Below are 18,891 nucleotides of genomic sequence, written 5' to 3'. Positions count from 1 at the left end.
CAATACATCGTCCTCCAGCCGACTTGACTCCAAGGGTCTAATGCTGCCTCGGGCACCTTATGGTCGTTCTCCTGTGAGTTTAGATTATGGAATCCGACGCAAAAATGATAGTTAATTGTAACGTTTAAGGCCTCCTAATGACGATGGAACACTCAAATTGCGTCGTTATTCAATACATCGGCCTCCAGCCGACTTGTCTCCAAGGGTCTGTTGCTGCCTCGGGCACCTTATGGTCGTTCTCCTGTGAGTTTAGATTTTCGAATCCGACGAAAAACTGATAGTTAATTGTAATATTCAGGGACTCCTAATGACGATGGAACACTCATTTTGCGTCGCGATACAATACATCGTCCTCCAACCGACTTGTCTCCAAGGGTCAATAGCTGCCTCGGGCACTGTATGGTCGTTCTCCTGTGAGTTTACATTATCGAATCCGACGCAAAAATGATAGTTAATTGTAACGTTTAGGGCCTCCTAATGACGATGGGACACTCAAATTGCGTCGAGATTCAATACATCGTCCTCCAGCCGAATTGTCTCCTAGGGGACATTGCATTCTCTGGCAGAATATGATCCTTCTCCTGTGAGTCTAGATTTTCGAATCCGACGCAAAAATGATAGTGAATTGTAACGTTCAGCGCCTCCTAATGACGATAGAAGACTCAAATTGCGTCGGGATTCAATACATCGTCCTCCAGCTGATTTGTCTCCAAAGGGATATTGCTGCCTCGGGCACCAAATGGTTCGTCTGCTGTGAGTCTAGATTTTCGAATCCGACGAAAAACCGATAGTTAATTGTAACATTCAGGGCCTCCTAATGACGATGGAACACTCAAATTGCGCCTCGATCCAATACATCGTCCTCCAGCCGACTTGTCTCCAAGGGTCTATTGCTGCCTCGGGCACCTTATGGTCGTTCTCCCGTGAGTCTAGATTTTCGAACCCGACGCAAAAATGATAGTTAATTGTAACGTTAAGGGCCTCCTAATGCCGATGGAACACTCAAATTGCGTCGAGAATCAATACATCGGCCTCCAGCCGACTTGTCTCCAAGGGTCTATTGCTGCCTCGGGCACCTTATGGTCGTTCTGCTGTGAGTTTAGATTATCGAATCCGACGAAAAACTGATAGTTAATTGTAACGTTTAGGGCCTTGTAATGGCGATGGGACACTCATATTGCGTCGAAATTCAATTCATCGGCCTCCAGCCGACTTGTCTCCAAGGGTCTGTTGCTGCCTCGGGCACCATATGGTCCTTCTCCTGTGAGTCTAGATTTTCGAATCCGACGCAAAAATGATAGTGAATTGTAACGCTCAGCGCCTCCTAATGACGATAGAAGACTCAAATTGCGTCGCGATCCAATATATCGTCCTCCAGCCGACTTGTCTCCAAGGGTCTATTGCTGCCTCGGGCACCTTATGGTCGTTCTCCTGTGAGTCTAGATTTTCGAATCCGACGCAAAATTGATAGTTAATTGTAACGTTCAGGGCCTTGTAATGGCGATGGGACACTCAAATTGCGTCGAGATTCATTACATCGTCCTCCAGCCGACTTGTCTCCAAGGGTCTGTTGCTGCCTCGGGCAGCTTATGGTCGTTCTCCTGTGAGTTTAGATTATCGAATCCGACGCAAAAATGATAGTTAATTGTAACGTTCAGGGCGTCCTAATGCCGATGGAACACTCAAATTGCGTCGAGATTCAATACATCGGCCTCCAGCCGACTTGTCTCCAAGGGTATATTGCTGCCTCGGGCACCTTATGGTCGTTCTCCTGTGAGTCTAGATTTTCGAATCCGACGCAAAACTGATAGTTAATTGTAACGTTCAGGGCCTTGTAATGAGGATGGAACACTCAAATTGCGTCGAGATTCAATACATCGGCCTCCAGCCGACTTGTCTCCATGGGTCTATTGCTGCCTCGGGCACCTAATGGTCGTTCTCCTGTGAGTTTAGATTATCGAATCCGACGCAAAACTCATATTTAATTGTAACGTTTAGGGCCTTGTAATGGCGATGGGACACTCAAATTGCGTCGAGATTCAATTCATCGTCCTCCAGCCGACTTGTCTCCAAGGGTCTAATGCTGCCTCGGGCAGCTTATGGTCGTTCTCCTGTGAGTTTAGATTATCGAATCCGACGCTAAAATTATAGTTAATTGTAACGTTTAGGGCCCCCTAAAGACGACACAACACTCAAATTGCGTCGATATTCAATTCATCGGCCTCCAGCCGACTTGTCTCCAAGGGTCTGTTGCTGCCTCGCTCACCATATGATCCTTCTCCTGTGAGTATAGATTTACGAATCCGACGCAAAAATGATAGTTAATTGTAACGTTCAGGGCCTTGTAATGGCGATGGAACACTCAAATTGCGTCGAGATTCAATACATCGTCCTCCAGCCGACTTGTCTCCAAGGGTCTAATGCTTCCTCGGGCACCTTATGGTCGTTCTCCTGTGAGTTTAGATTATCGAATCCGACGCTAAAATTATAGTTAATTGTAACGTTTAGGGCCTCCTAATTACGACACAACACTCAAATTGCGTCGATATTCAATTCATCGGCCTCCAGCCGACTTGTCTCCAAGGGTCTGTTGCTGCCTCGGGCGCCATATGATCCTTCTCCTGCTAGTCTAGATTTTCGAGTCCGACGCAAAAATGATAGCTAATTGTAACGTTCAGGGCCTTGTAATGGCGATGGAACACTCAAATTGCGTCGAGATTCAATACATCGTCCTCCAGCCGACTTATCTCCAAAGGTCTGTTGCTGCCTCGGGCAGCTTATGGTCGTTCTCCTGTGAGTTTAGATTTTCGAATCCGACGAAAAACTGATAGTTAATTGTAACATTCAGGGCCTCCTAATGACGATGGAACACTCATTTTGCGTCGCGATCATATACATCGTCCTCCAACCGACTTGTCTCCAAGGGTCACTTGCTGCCTCGGGCACCTTTTGGTCGTTCTCCTGTGAGTTTAGATTATCGAATCCGACGCAAAAATGATAGTTAATTATAACGTTCAGGGCCTCCTAATGCCGATGGAACACTCAAATTGTGTCGAGATTCAATACATCGGCCTCCAGCCGACTTGTCTCCAAGGGGATATCGCTGACTCGGGCACCACATGGTCCTTCTCCTGTGAGTCTAGATCTTCGAATCCGACGCAAAAATGATAGTGAATTGTAACGCTCAGCGCCTCCTAATGACGACAGAAGACTCAAATTGCGTCGCGATCCAATATATCGTCCTCCAGCCGACTTGTCTCCAAGGGTCTGTTGCTGCCTCGGGCAGCTTATGGTCGTTCTCCTGTGAGTTTAGATTATCGAATCCAACGCAAAAATGATAGTTAATTGTATCGTTCAGGGCCTCCTAATGCCGATGGAACACTCAAATTGCGTCGAGATTCAATACATCGGCCTCCCGCCGACTTGTCTCCAAGGGTATATTGCTGCCTCGGGCACCTTATGGTCGTTCTCCTGTGAGTCTAGATTTTTTAATCCGACGCAAAAATGATAGTTAATTGTAACGTTCAGGGCCTTGTAATGACGATGGAACACTGAAATTGCGTCGAGATTCAATACATCGGCCTTCATCCGACTTGTCTCCATGGGTCTATTGCTGCCTCGGGCACCTAATGGTCGTTCTCCTGTGAGTTTAGATTATCGAATCCGACGCAAAAATGATAGTTAATTGCAACGTTCAGGGCCTCCTAATGCCGATGACACACTCAAATTGCATCGAGATTCAATACATCGGCCACCAGCCGACTTGTCTCCATGGGTCTATTGCTGCCTCGGCCACCTTATGGTCGTTCTCCTGTGAGTCTAGATTTTCGAATCCGACCCAAAAATGATAGTTAATTGTAACGTTCAGGGCCTTATAATGAGGATGGAACAGTCAAATTGCGTCGAGATTCAATACATCGGCCTCCAGCCGACTTGTCTCCATGGGTCTATTGCTGCCTCGGGCACCTAATGGTCGTTCTCCTGTGAGTTTAGATTATCGAATCCGACGCAAAACTGATATTTAATTGTAACGTTTAGGGCCTTGTAATGGCGATGGGACACTCAAATTGCGTCGAAATTCAATACATCGTCCTCCAGCCGAATTGTCTCCTAGGGGACATTGCTGTCTCTGGCAGAATATGATCCTTCTCCTGTGAGTCTAGATTTTCGAATCCGACGCAAAAATGATAGTGAATTGTAACGGTCAGCGCCTCCTAATGACGATAGAAGACTCAAATTGCGTCGGGATTCAATACATCGTCCTCCAGCTGATTTGTCTCCAAAGGGATATTGCTGCCTCGGGCACCAAATGGTTCGTCTGCTGTGAGTCTAGATTTTCGAATCCGACGAAAAACTGATAGTTAATTGTAACATTCAGGGCCTCCTAATGCCGATGGAACACTCAAATTGCGTCGAGAATCAATACATCGGCCTCCAGCCGACTTGTCTCCAAGGGTATATTGCTGCCTCGGGCACCTTATGGTCGTTCTCCTGTGAGTATAGATTTTCGAATCCGACGCAAAAATGATAGTTAATTGTAACGTTCAGGGCCTTGTAATGACGATGGAACACTCAAATTGCGTCGAGAATCAATACATCGGCCTCCAGCCGACTTGTCTCCAAGGGTATATTGCTGCCTCGGGCACGTTATGGTCGTTCTCCTGTGAGTATAGATTTTCGAATCCGACGCAAAAATGATAGTTAATTGTAACGTTCAGGGCCTTGTAATGACGATGGAACACACAAATTGCGTCGAGATTCAATACATCGGCCTCCAGCCGACTTGTTTCCATGGGTCTATTGCTGCCTCGGGCACCATATGATCCTTCTCCTGTGAGTCTAGATTTTCGAATCCGACGCAAAAATGATAGTTAATTGTAACGTTTAGGGCCTCCTAATGACGATGGGACACTCAAATTGCGTCGGGATTCAATACATCGTCCTCCAGCCGACTTGTCTCCTAGGGGACATTGCTGTCTCTGGCAGAATATGATCCTTCTCCTGTGAGTCTAGATTTTCGAATCCGACGCAAAAATGATAGTTAATTGTAACGTTCAGGGCCTTGTAATGGCGATGGAACACTCAAATTGCGTCGAGATTCATTACATCGTCCTCCAGCCGACTTGTCTCCAAGGGTCTGTTGCTGCCTCGGGCAGCTTATGGTCGTTCTCCTGTTGGTTTAGATTATCGAATCCGACGCAAAAATGATAGTTAATTGCAACGTTCAGGGCCTCCTAATGCCGATGGAACACTCAAATTGCGTCGAGATTCAATACATCGGCCACCAGCCGACTTGTCTCCAAGGGTCTATTGCTGCCTCGGGCACCTTATGGTCGTTCTCCTGTGAGTTTAGATTATCGAATCCGACGCAAAACTGATAGTTAATTGTAACGTTTAGGGCCTTGTAATGACGATGGGACACTCAAATTGCGTCGAGATTCAATACATCGTCCTCCAGCCGACTTGTCTCCAAGGGTCTAATGCTGCCTCGGGCACCTTATGGTCGTTCTCCTGTGAGTTTAGATTATGGAATCCGACGCAAAAATGATAGTTAATTGTAACGTTTAGGGCCTCCTAATGACGATGGAACACTCAAATTGCGTCGTTATTCAATACATCAGCCTCCAGCCGACTTGTCTCCAAGGGTCTATTGCTGCCTCGGGCACCTTATGGTCGATCTCCTGTGAGTTTAGATTTTCGAATCCGACGAAAAACTGATAGTTAATTGTAACATTCAGGTACTCCTAATGACGTTGGAACACTCATTTTGCGTCGCGATACAATACATCGTCCTCCAACCGACTTGTCTCCAAGGGTCAATAGCTGCCTCGGGCACCGTATGGTCGTTCTCCTGTGAGTTTACATTATCTAATCCGACGCAAAAATGATAGTTAATTGTAACGTTTAGGGCCTCCTAATGACGATGGGACACTCAAATTGCGTCGAGATTCAATACATCGTCCTCCAGCCGAATTGTCTCCTAGGGGACATTGCTGTCTCTGGCAGAATATGATCCTTCTCCTGTGAGTCTAGATTTTCGAATCCGACGCAAAAATGACAGTGAATTGTAACGTTCAGCGCCTCCTAATGACGATACAAGACTCAAATTGCGTCGGGATTCAATACATCGGCCTCCAGCTGATTTGTCTCCAAAGGGATATTGCTGCCTCGGGCACCAAATGGTTCGTCTGCTGTGAGTCTAGATTTTCGAATCCGACGAAAAACTGATAGTTAATTGTAACATTCAGAGCCTCCTAATGACGATGGAACACTCAAATTGCGCCTCGATCCAATACATCGTCCTCCAGCCGACTTGTCTCCAAGGATCTAATGCTGCCTCGGGCACTTTATGGTCGTTCTCTTGTAAGTCTAGATTTTCGAATCCGACGCAAAAATGATAGTTAATTGTAACGTTCAGGGCCGCCTAATGACGATGGAACTCTTAAATTGCGTCGAGATTCAATACACCGTCTCCAGAAGACTTGTCTCCAAGGGTCTATTGCTGCCTCGGGCACCTTATAGTCGTTCTCCTGTGAGTCTAGATTTTCGAACCCGACGCAAAAATGATAGTTAATTGTAACGTTCAGGGCCTCCTAATGCCGATGGAACACTCAAATTGCGTCGAGATTCAATACATCGGCCTCCAGCCGACTTGTCTCCAAGGGTCTATTGCTGCCTCGGGCACCTTATGGTCGTTCTCCTGTGAGTCTAGATTTTCAAATCCGACGCAAAAATGATAGTTAATTGTAACGTTCAGTGCCTCCTAATGACGATAGAAGACTCAAATTGCGTCGCGATCCAATATATCGTCCTCCAGCCGACTTGTCTCCAAGGGTCTATTGCTGCCTCGGGCACCTTATGGTCGTTCTCCTGTGAGTCTAGATTTTCGAATCCGACGCAAAATTGATAGTTAATTGTAACGTTCAGGGCCTTGTAATGGCGATGGAACACTCAAATTGCGTCGAGATTCATTACATCGTCCTCCAGCCGACTTGTCTCCAAGGGTATATTGCTGCCTCGGGCACCTTATGGTCGTTCTCCTGTGAGTCTAGATTTTCGAATCCGACGCAAAAATGATAGTTAATTGTAACGTTCAGGGCCTTGTAATGACGATGGAACACTGAAATTGCGTCGAGATTCAATACATCGGCCTTCAGCCGACTTGTCTCCATGGGTCTATTGCTGCCTCGGGCACCTAATGGTCGTTCTCCTGTGAGTTTAGATTATCGAATCCGACGCAAAAATGATAGTTAATTGCAACGTTCAGGGCCTCCTAATGCCGATGGCACACTCAAATTGCGTCGTGATTCAATACATCGGCCACCAGCCGACTTGTCTCCAAGGGTCTATAGCTGCCTCGGCCACCTTATGGTCGTTCTCCTGTGAGTCTAGAATTTCTAATCCGACCCAAAAATGATAGTTAATTGTAACGTTCAGGGCCCTGTAATGAGGATGGAACACTCAAATCGCGTCGAGATTCAATACATCGGCCTCCAGCCGACTTGTCTCCATGGGTCTATTGCTGCCTCGGGCACCTAATGGTCGTTCTCCTGTGAGTTTAGATTATCGAATCCGACGCAAAACTGATATTTAATTGTAACGTTTAGGGCCTTGTAATGGCGATGGGACACTCAAATTGCGTCGAGATTCAATTCATCGTCCTCCAGCCGACTTGTCTCCAAGGGTCTAATGCTGCCTCGGGCAGCTTATGGTCGTTCTCCTGTGAGTTTAGATTATCGAATCCGACGCTAAAATTATAGTTAATTGTAACGTTTAGGGCCCCCTAATGACGACACAACACTCAAATTGCGTCGATATTCAATTCATCGGCCTCCAGCCGACTTGTCTCCAAGGGTCTGTTGCTGCCTCGCTCACCATATGATCCTTCTCCTGTGAGTCTAGATTTTCGAATCCGACGCAAAAATGATAGTTAATTGTAACGTTCAGGGTCTTGTAATGGCGATGGAACACTCAAATTGCGTCGAGATTCAATACATCGTCCTCCAGCCGACTTGTCTCCAAGGGTCTAATGCTGCCTCGGGCACCTTATGGTCGTTCTCCTGTGAGTTTAGATTATCGAATCCGACGCTAAAATTATAGTTAATTGTAACGTTTAGGGCCTCCTAATGACGACACAACACTCAAATTGCGTCGATATTCAATTCATCGGCCTCCAGCCGACTTGTCTCCAAGGGGCTGTTGCTGCCTCGGACACCATATGATCCTTCTCCTGTGAGTCTAGATTTTCGAACCCGACGCAAAAATGATAGTGAATAGTAACGTTCAGCGCCTCCTGATGACGATAGAACTCTCAAATTGCGTCGAGATTCATTACATCGTCCTCCAGCCGACTTGTCTCCAAGGGTCTGTTGCTGCCTCGGGCAGCTTATGGTCGTTCTCCTGTGAGTTTAGATTATCGAATCCGACGCAAAAATGATAGTCAATTGTAACGTTCAGGGCCTCCTAATGCCGATGGAACACTCAAATTGCGTCGAGATTCAATACATCGGCCTCCAGCCGACTTGTCTCCAAGGGTATATTGCTGCCTCGGGCACCTTATGGTCGTTCTCCTGTGAGTCTAGATTTTCGAATCCGACGCAAAAATGATAGTTAATTGTAACGTTCAGGGCCTTGTAATGACGATGGAACACTGAAATTGCGTCGAGATTCAATACATCGGCCTTCAGCCGACTTGTCTCCATGGGTCTATTGCTGCCTCGGGCACCTAATGGTCGTTCTCCTGTGAGTTTAGATTATCGAATCCGACGCAAAAATAATAGTTAATTGCAACGTTCAGGGCCTCCTAATGCCGATGGCACACTCAAATTGCGTCGAGATTCAATACATCGGCCACCAGCCGACTTGTCTCCAAGGGTCTATTGCTGCCTCGGCCACCTTATGGTCGTTCTCCTGTGAGTCTAGATTTTCGAATCCGACCCAAAAATGATAGTTAATTGTAACGTTCAGGGCCTTGTAATGAGGATGGAACACTCAAATTGCGTCGAGATTCAATACATCGGCCTCCAGCCGACTTGTCTCCATGGGTCTATTGCTGCCTCGGGCACCTAATGGTCGTTCTCCTGTGAGTTTAGATTATCGAATCCGACGCAAAACTGATATTTAATTGTAACGTTTAGGGCCTTGTAATGGCGATGGGACACTCAAACTGCGTCGAGATTCAATTCATCGTCCTCCAGCCGACTTGTCTCCAAGGGTCTAATGCTGCCTCGGGCAGCTTATGGTCGTTCTCCTGTGAGTTTAGATTATCGAATCCGACGCTAAAATTATAGTTAATTGTAACGTTTAGGGCCCCCTAATGACGACACAACACTCAAATTGCGTCGATATTCAATTCATCGGCCTCCAGCCGACTTGTGTCCAAGGGTCTGTTGCTGCCTCGGGCACCATATGATCATTCTCCTGTGAGTCTAGATTTTCGAATCCGACGCAAAAATGATAGCTAATTGTAACGTACAGGGCCTTGTAATGGCGATGGAACACTCAAATTGCGTCGAGATTCAATACATCGTCCTCCAGCCGACTTATCTCCAAAGGTCTGTTGCTGCCTCGGGCAGCTTATGGTCGTTCTCCTGTGAGTTTAGATTATCGAATCCAACGCAAAAATGATAGCTAATTGTAACGTTCAGGGCCTTGTAATGAGGATGGAACACTCAAATTGCGTCGAGATTCAATACATCGGCCTCCAGCCGACTTGTTTCCATGGGTCTATTGCTGCCTCGGGCACCTTTTGGTCGTTCTCCTGTTGGTTTAGATTATCGAATCCGACGCAAAAATGATAGTTAATTGCAACGTTCAGGGCCTCCTAATGCCGGTGGAACACTCAAATTGCGTCGAGATTCAATACATCGGCCACCAGCCGAATTGTCTCCAAGGGTCTATTGCTGCCTCGGGCACCTTATGGTCGTTCTCCTGTGAGTTTAGATTTTCGAATCCGACGAAAAACTGATAGTTAATTGTAACATTCAGGGACTCCTAATGACGATGGAACACTCATTTTGCGTCGCGATCCAATACTTCGTCCTCCAACCGACTTGTCTCCAAGGGGCAATAGCTGCCTCGGGCACCGTATGGTCGTTCCCCTGTGAGTTTACATGATAGTTAATTGTAACGTTTAGGGCCTCCTAATGACGATGGGACACTCAAATTGCGCCTCGATCCAATACATCGTCCTCCAGCCGACTTGTCTCCAAGGATCTAATGCTGCCTCGGGCACTTTATGGTCGTTCTCTTGTAAGTCTAGATTTTCGAATCCGACGCAAAAATGATAGTTAATTGTAACGTTCAGGGCCTCCTAATGCCGATGGAACACTCAAATTGCGTCGAGATTCAATACATCGTCCTCCAGCCGACTTGTCTCCTAGGGGACATTGCTGTCTCTGGCAGAATATGATCCTTCTCCTATGAGTCTAGATTTTCGAATCCGACGCAAAAATGATAGTGAATTGTAACGTTCAGCGCCTCCTAATGCCGATGGAACACTGAAATTGTGTCGAGATTCAATACATCGGCCTCCAGCCGACTTGTCTCCAAGGGGATATCGCTGACTCGGGCACCACATGGTCCTTCTCCTGTGAGTCTAGATTTTCGAATCCGACGCAAAAATGATAGTGAATTGTAACGCTCAGCGCCTCCTAATGACGATAGAAGACTCAAATTGCGTCGCGATCCAATATATCGTCCTCCAGCCGACTTGTCTCCAAGGGTCTGTTGCTGCCTCGGGCAGCTTATGGTCGTTCTCCTGTGAGTTTAGATTATCGAATCCGACGCAAAAATGATAGTTAATTGCAACGTTCAGGGCCTCCTAATGCCGATGGCACACTCAAATTGCATCGAGATTCAATACATCGGCCACCAGCCGACTTGTCTCCAAGGGTCTATTGCTGCCTCGGCCACCTTATGGTCGTTCTCCTGTGAGTCTAGATTTTCGAATCCGACCCAAAAATGATAGTTAATTGTAACGTTCAGGGCCTTGTAATGAGGATGGAACACTCAAATTGCGTCGAGATTCAATACATCGGCCTCCAGCCGACTTGTCTCCATGGGTCTAATGCTGCCTCGGGCACCTAATGGTCGTTCTCCTGTGAGTTTAGATTATCGAATCCGACGCAAAAATGTTAGTTAATTGCAACGTTCAGGGCCTCCTAATGCCGATGGCACACTCAAATTGCATCGAGATTCAATACATCGGCCACCAGCCGACTTGTCTCCAAGGGTCTATTGCTGCCTCGGCCACCTTATGGTCGTTCTCCTGTGAGTCTAGATTTTCGAATCCGACCCAAAAATGATAGTTAATTGTAACGTTCAGGGCCTTGTAATGAGGATGGAACACTCAAATTGCGTCGAGATTCAATACATCGGCCTCCAGCCGACGTGTCTCCATGGGTCTATTGCTGCCTCGGGCACCTAATGGTCGTTCTCCTGTGATTTTAGATTATCGAATCCGACGCAAAACTGATATTTAATTGTAACGTTTAGGGCCTTGTAATGGCGATGGGACACTCAAATTGCGTCGAGATTCAATTCATCGTCCTCCAGCCGACTTGTCTCCAAGGGTCTAATGCTGCCTCGGGCAGCTTATGGTCGTTCTCCTGTGAGTTTAGATTATCGAATCCGACGCTAAAATTATAGTTAATTGTAACGTTTAGGGCCCCCTAATGACGACACAACACTCAAATTGCGTCGATCTTCAATTCATCGGCCTCCAGCCGACTTGTCTCCAAGGGTCTGTTGCTGCCTCGGGCACCATATGATCTCTCTCCTGAGAGTCTAGATTTTCGAATCCGACGCAAAAATGATAGTTAATTGTAACGTTCAGGGCCTTGTAATGGCGATAGAACACTCAAATTGCGTCGAGATTCAATACATCGTCCTCCAGCCGACTTATCTCCAAAGGTCTGTTGCTGCCTCGGGCAGCTTATGGTCGTTCTCCTGTGAGTTTAGATTTTCGAATCCAACGCAAAAATGATAGTTAATTGTAACGTTCAGGGCCTCCTAATGCCGATGGAACACTCAAATTGCGTCGAGATTCAATACATCGGCCTCCAGCCGACTTGTTTCCATGGGTCTATTGCTGCCTCGGGCACCATATGATCCTTCTCCTGTGAGTCTAGATTTTCGAATCCGACGCAAAAATGATAGTTAATTGTAACGTTTAGGGCCTCCTAATGACGATGGGACACTCAAATTGCGTCGAGATTCAATACATCGTCCTCCAGCCGACTTGTCTCCTAGGGGACATTGCTGTCTCTGGCAGATTATGATCCTTCTCCTGTGAGTCTAGATTTTCGAATCCGACGCAAAAATGATAGTTAATTGTAACGTTCAGGGCTTTGTAGTGACGATGGGACACTCAAATTGCGTCGTTATTCAATACATCGGCCTCCAGCCGACTTGTCTCCAAGGGTATGTTGCTGCCTCGGGCACCTTATGGTCGTTCTCCTGTGAGTTTAGATTTTCGAATCCGACGAAAAACTGATAGTTAATTGTAACATTCAGGGACTCCTAATGACGATGGAACACTCATTTTGCGTCGCGATACAATTCATCGTCCTCCAACCGACTTGTCTCCAAGGGTCAATAGCTGCCTCGGGCACCGTATGGTCGTTCTCCTGTGAGTTTACATTATCGAATCCGACGCAAAAATGATAGTTAATTGTAACGTTTAGGGCCTCCTAATGACGATGGGACACTCAAATTGCGTCGAGATTCAATACATCGTCCTCCAGCCGAATTGTCTCCTAGGGGACATTGCTGTCTCTGGCAGAATATGATCCTTCTCCTGTGAGTCTAGATTTTCGAATCCGACGCAAAAATGATAGTGAATTGTAACGTTCAGCGCCTCCTAATGGCGATAGAAGACTCAAATTGCGTCGGGATTCAATACATCGTCCTCCAGCTGATTTGTCTCCAAAGGGATTTTGCTGCCTCGGGCACCAAATGGTTCGTCTGCTGTGAGTCTAGATTTTCGAATCCGACGAAAAACTGATAGTTAATTGTAACGTTCAGGGCCTCCTAATGACGATGGAACACTCAAATTGCGCCTCGATCCAATACATCGTCCTCCAGCCGACTTGTCTCCAAGGATCTAATGCTGCCTCGGGCACTTTATGGTCGTTCTCTTGTAAGTCTAGATTTTCGAATCCGACGCAAAAATGATAGTTAATTGTAACGTTCAGGGCCGCCTAATGACGATGGAACTCTCAAATTGCGTCGAGATTCAATACACCATCTCCAGCCGACTTGTCTCCAAGGGTCTATTGCTGCCTCGGGCACCTTATAGTCGTTCTCCTGTGAGTCTAGATTTTCGAACCCGACGCAAAAATGATAGTTAATTGTAACGTTCAGGGCCTCCTAATGCCGATGGAACACTCAAATTGCGTCGAGATTCAATTCATCGGCCTCCAGCCGACTTGTCTCCAAGGGTCTATTGCTGCCTCGGGCACCTTATGGTCGTTCTCCTGTGAGTCTAGATTTTCAAATCCGACGCAAAAATGATAGGTAATTGTAACGTTCAGTGCCTCCTAATGACGATAGAAGACTCAAATTGCGTCGCGATCCAATATATCGTCCTCCAGCCGACTTGTCTCCAAGGGTCCATTGCTGCCTCGGGCACCTTATGGTCGTTCTACTGTGAGTCTAGATTTTCGAATCCGACGCAAAATTGATAGTTAATTGTAACGTTCAGGGCCTTGTAATGGCGATGGAACACTCAAATTGCGTCGAGATTCATTACATCGTCCTCCAGCCGACTTGTCTCCAAGGGTCTGTTGCTGCCTCGGGCAGCTTATGGTCGTTCTCCTGTGAGTTTAGATTATCGAATCCGACGCAAAAATGATAGTTAATTGTAACGTTCAGGGCCTCCTAATGCCGATGGAACACTCAAATTGCGTCGATATTCAATACATCGTCCTCCAGCCGACTTGTCTCCAAGGGTCCATTGCTGCCTCGGGCACCTTATGGTCGTTCTACTGTGAGTCTAGATTTTCGAATCCGACGCAAAATTGATAGTTAATAGTAACGTTCAGGGCCTTGTAATGGCGATGGAACACTCAAATTGCGTCGAGATTCATTACATCGTCCTCCAGCCGACTTGTCTCCAAGGGTCTGTTGCTGCCTCGGGCAGCTTATGGTCGTTCTCCTGTGAGTTTAGATTATCGAATCCGACGCAAAAATGATAGTTAATTGTAACGTTCAGGGCCTCCTAATGCCGATGGAACACTCAAATTGCGTCGAGATTCAATACATCGTCCTCCAGCCGACTTGTCTCCTAGGGGACATTGCTGTCTCTGGCAGATTATGATCCTTCTCCTGTGAGTCTAGATTTTCGAATCCGACGCAAAAATGATAGTTAATTGTAACGTTCAGGGCCTTGTAATGGCGATGGAACACTCAAATTGCGTCGAGATTCATTACATCGTCCTCCAGCCGACTTGTCTCCAAGGGTCTGTTGCTGCCTCGGGCAGCTTATGGTCGTTCTCCTGTTGGTTTAGATTATCGAATCCGACGCAAAAATGATAGTTAATTGCAACGTTCTGGGCCTCCTAATGCCGATGGAACACTCAAATTGCGTCGAGATTCAATACATCGGCCACCAGCCGACTTGTCTCCAAGGGTCTATTGCTGCCTCGGGCACCTTATGGTCGTTCTCCTGTGAGTTTAGATTATCGAATCCGACCCAAAAATGATAGTTAATTGTAACGTTTAGGGCCTTGTAATGACGATGGGACACTCAAATTGCGTCGTTATTAATACATCGGCCTCCAGCCGACTTGTCTCCAAGGGTCTGTTGCTGCCTCGGGCACCTTATGGTCGTTCTCCTGTGAGTTTAGATTTTCGAATCCGACGAAAAACTGATAGTTAATTGTAACATTCAGGGACTCCTAATGACGATGGAACACTCATTTTGCGTCGCGATACAATTCATCGTCCTCCAACCGACTTGTCTCCAAGGGTCTATTGCTGCCTCGGGCACCTTATGGTCGTTCTCCCGTGAGTCTAGATTTTCGAACCCGACGCAAAAATGATAGTTAATTGTAACGTTAAGGGCCTCCTAATGCCGATGGAACACTCAAATTGCGTCGAGAATCAATACATCGGCCTCCAGCCGACTTGTCTCCAAGGGTCTATTGCTGCCTCGGGCACCTTATGGTCGTTCTCCTGTGAGTTTACATTATCGAATCCGACGCAAAAATGATAGTTAATTGTAACGTTTAGGGCCTCCTAATGACGATGGGACACTCAAATTGCGTCGATTATTCAATTCATCGTCCTCCAGGCGAATTGTCTCCTAGGGGACATTGCTGTCTCTGGCAGAATATGATCCTTCTCCTGTGAGTCTAGATTTTCGAATCCGACGCAAAAATGATAGTGAATTGTAACGTTCAGCGCCTCCTAATGACGATAGAAGACTCAAATTGCGTCGGGATTCAATACATCGTCCTCCAGCTGATTTGTCTCCAAAGGGATATTGCTGCCTCGGGCACCAAATGGTTCGTCTGCTGTGAGTCTAGATTTTCGAATCCGACGAAAAACTGATAGTTAATTGTAACATTCAGGGCCTCCTAATGACGATGGAACACTCAAATTGCGCCTCGATCCAATACATCGTCCTCCAGCCGACTTGTCTCCAAGGATCTAATGCTGCCTCGGGCACTTTATGGTCGTTCTCTTGTAAGTCTAGATTTTCGAATCCGACGCAAAAATGATAGTTAATTGTAACGTTCAGGGCCGCCTAATGACGATGGAACTCTCAAATTGCGTCGAGATTCAATACACCGTCTCCAGCCGACTTGTCTCCAAGGGTCTATTGCTGCCTCGGGCACCTTATAGTCGTTCTCTTGTAAGTCTAGATTTTCGGATCCGACGCAAAAATGATAGTTAATTGTAACGTTCAGGGCCGCCTAATGACGATGGAACTCTCAAATTGCGGCGAGATTCAATACACCGTCTCCAGCCGACTTGTCTCCAAGGGTCTATTGCTGCCTCGGGCACCTTATAGTCGTTCTCCTGTGAGTCTAGATTTTCGAACCCGACGCAAAAATGATAGTTAATTGTAACGTTCAGGGCCTCCTAATGCCGATGGAACACTCAAATTGCGTCGAGATTCAATACATCGGCCTCCAGCCGACTTGTCTCCAAGGGTCTATTGCTGCCTCGGGCACCTTATGGTCGTTCTCCTGTGAGTCTAGATTTTCAAATCCGACGCAAAAATGATAGTTAATTGTAACGTTCAGTGCCTCCTAATGACGATAGAAGACTCAAATTGCGTCGCGATCCAATATATCGTCCTCCAGCCGACTTGTCTCCAAGGGTCCATTGCTGCCTCGGGCACCTTATGGTCGTTCTCCTGTGAGTCTAGGTTTTCGAATCCGACGCAAAATTGATAGTTAATTGTAACGTTCAGGGCCTTGTAATGGCGATGGAACACTCAAATTGCGTCGAGATTCATTACATCGTCCTCCAGCCGACTTGTCTCCAAGGGTCTGTTGCTGCCTCGGGCAGCTTATGGTCGTTCTCCTGTGAGTTTAGATTATCGAATCCGACGCAAAAATGATAGTTAATTGTAACGTTCAGGGCCTCCTAATGCCGATGGAACACTCAAATTGCGTCGATATTCAATACATCGGCCTCCAGCCGACTTGTCTCCAAGGGTATATTGCTGCCTCGGGCACCTTATGGTCGTTCTCCTGTGAGTATAGATTTTCGAATCCGACGCAAAAATGATAGTTAATTGTAACGTTCAGGGCCTTGTAATGACGATGGAACACTCAAATTGCGTCGAGATTCAATACATCGGCCTCCAGCCGACTTGTTTCCATGGGTCTATTGCTGCCTCGGGCACCATATGATCCTTCTCCTGTGAGTCTAGATTTTCGAATCCGACGCAAAAATGATAGTTAATTGTAACGTTTAGGGCCTCCTAATGACGATGGAACACTCAAATTGCGTCGTTATTCAATACATCGGCCTCCAGCCGACTTGTCTCCAAGGGTCTGTTGCTGCCTCGGGCACCTTATGGTCGTTCTCCTGTGAGTTTAGATTTTCGAATCCGACGAAAAACTGATAGTTAATTGTAACATTCAGGGACTCCTAATGACGATGGAACACTCATTTTGCGTCGCGATACAATACATCGTCCTCCAACCGACTTGTCTCCAAGGGTCAATAGCTGCCTCGGGCACCGTATGGTCGTTCTCCTGTGAGTTTACATTATCGAATCCGACGCAAAAATGATAGTTAATTGTAACGTTTAGGGCCTCCTAATGACGATGGGACACTCAAATTGCGTCGAGATTCAATACATCGTCCTCCAGCCGAATTGTCTCCTAGGGGACATTGCTGTCTCTGGCAGAATATGATCCTTCTCCTGTGAGTCTAGATTTTCGAATCCGACGCAAAAATGATAGTGAATTGTAACGTTCAGCGCCTCCTAATGACGATAGAAGACTCAAATTGCGTCGGGATTCAATACATCGTCCTCCAGCTGATTTGTCTCCAAAGGGATATTGCTGCCTCGGGCACCAAATGGTTCGTCTGCTGTGAGTCTAGATTTTCGAATCCGACGAAAAACTGATAGTTAATTGTAACATTCAGGGCCTCCTAATGACGATGGAACACTCAAATTGCGCCTCGATCCAATACATCGTCCTCCAGCCGACTTGTCTCCAAGGATCTAATGCTGCCTCGGGCACTTTATGGTCGTTCTCTTGTAAGTCTAGATTTTCGAATCCGACGCAAAAATGATAGTTAATTGTAACGTTCAGGGCCGCCTAATGACGATGGAACTCTCAAATTGCGTCGAGATTCAATACACCGTCTCCAGCCGACTTGTCTCCAAGGGTCTATTGCTGCCTCGGGCACCTTATGGTCGTTCTCCTGTGAGTCTAGATTTTCAAATCCGACGCAAAAATGATAGTTAATTGTAACGTTCAGTGCCTCCTAATGACGATAGAAGACTCAAATTGCGTCGCGATCCAATATATCGTCCTCCAGCCGACTTGTCTCCAAGGGTCCATTGCTGCCTCGGGCACCTTATGGTCGTTCTCCTGTGAGTCTAGGTTTTCGAATCCGACGCAAAATTGATAGTTAATTGTAACGTTCAGGGCCTTGTAATGGCGATGGAACACTCAAATTGCGTCGAGATTCATTACATCGTCCTCCAGCCGACTTGTCTCCAAGGGTCTGTTGCTGCCTCGGGCAGCTTATGGTCGTTCTCCTGTGAGTTTAGATTATCGAATCCGACGCAAAAATGATAGTTAATTGTAACGTTCAGGGCCTCCTAATGCCGATGGAACACTCAAATTGCGTCGATATTCAATACATCGGCCTCCAGCCGACTTGTCTCCAAGGGTATATTGCTGCCTCGGGCACCTTATGGTCGTTCTCCTGTGAGTCTAGATTTTCGAATCCGACGCAAAAATGATAGTTAATTGTAACGTTCAGGGCCTTGTAATGACGATGGAACACTGAAATTGCGTCGAGATTCAATACATCGGCCTTCAGCCGACTTGTCTCCATGGGTCTATTGCTGCCTCGGGCACCTAATGGTCGTTCTCCTGTGAGTTTAGATTATCGAATCCGACGCAAAAATGATAGTTAATTGCAACGTTAAGGGCCTCCTAATGCCGATGGCACACTCAAATTGCGTCGAGATTCAATACATCGGCCACCAGCCTACTTGTCTCCAAGGGTCTATTGCTGCCTCGGCCACCTTATGGTCGTTCTCCTGTGAGTCTAGATTTTCGAATCCGACCCAAAAATGATAGTTAATTGTAACGTTCAGGGCCTTGTAATGAGGATGGAACACTCAAATTGCGTCGAGATTCAATACATCGGCCTCCAGCCGACTTGTCTCCATGGGTCTATTGCTGC

Source organism: Schistocerca serialis, chromosome 3 (assembly GCF_023864345.2).
Source record: "Schistocerca serialis cubense isolate TAMUIC-IGC-003099 chromosome 3, iqSchSeri2.2, whole genome shotgun sequence".
Taxonomy (NCBI): Eukaryota; Metazoa; Arthropoda; class Insecta; order Orthoptera; family Acrididae; genus Schistocerca; species Schistocerca serialis.
Note: the sequence above shows the minus strand (reverse complement) of the source record.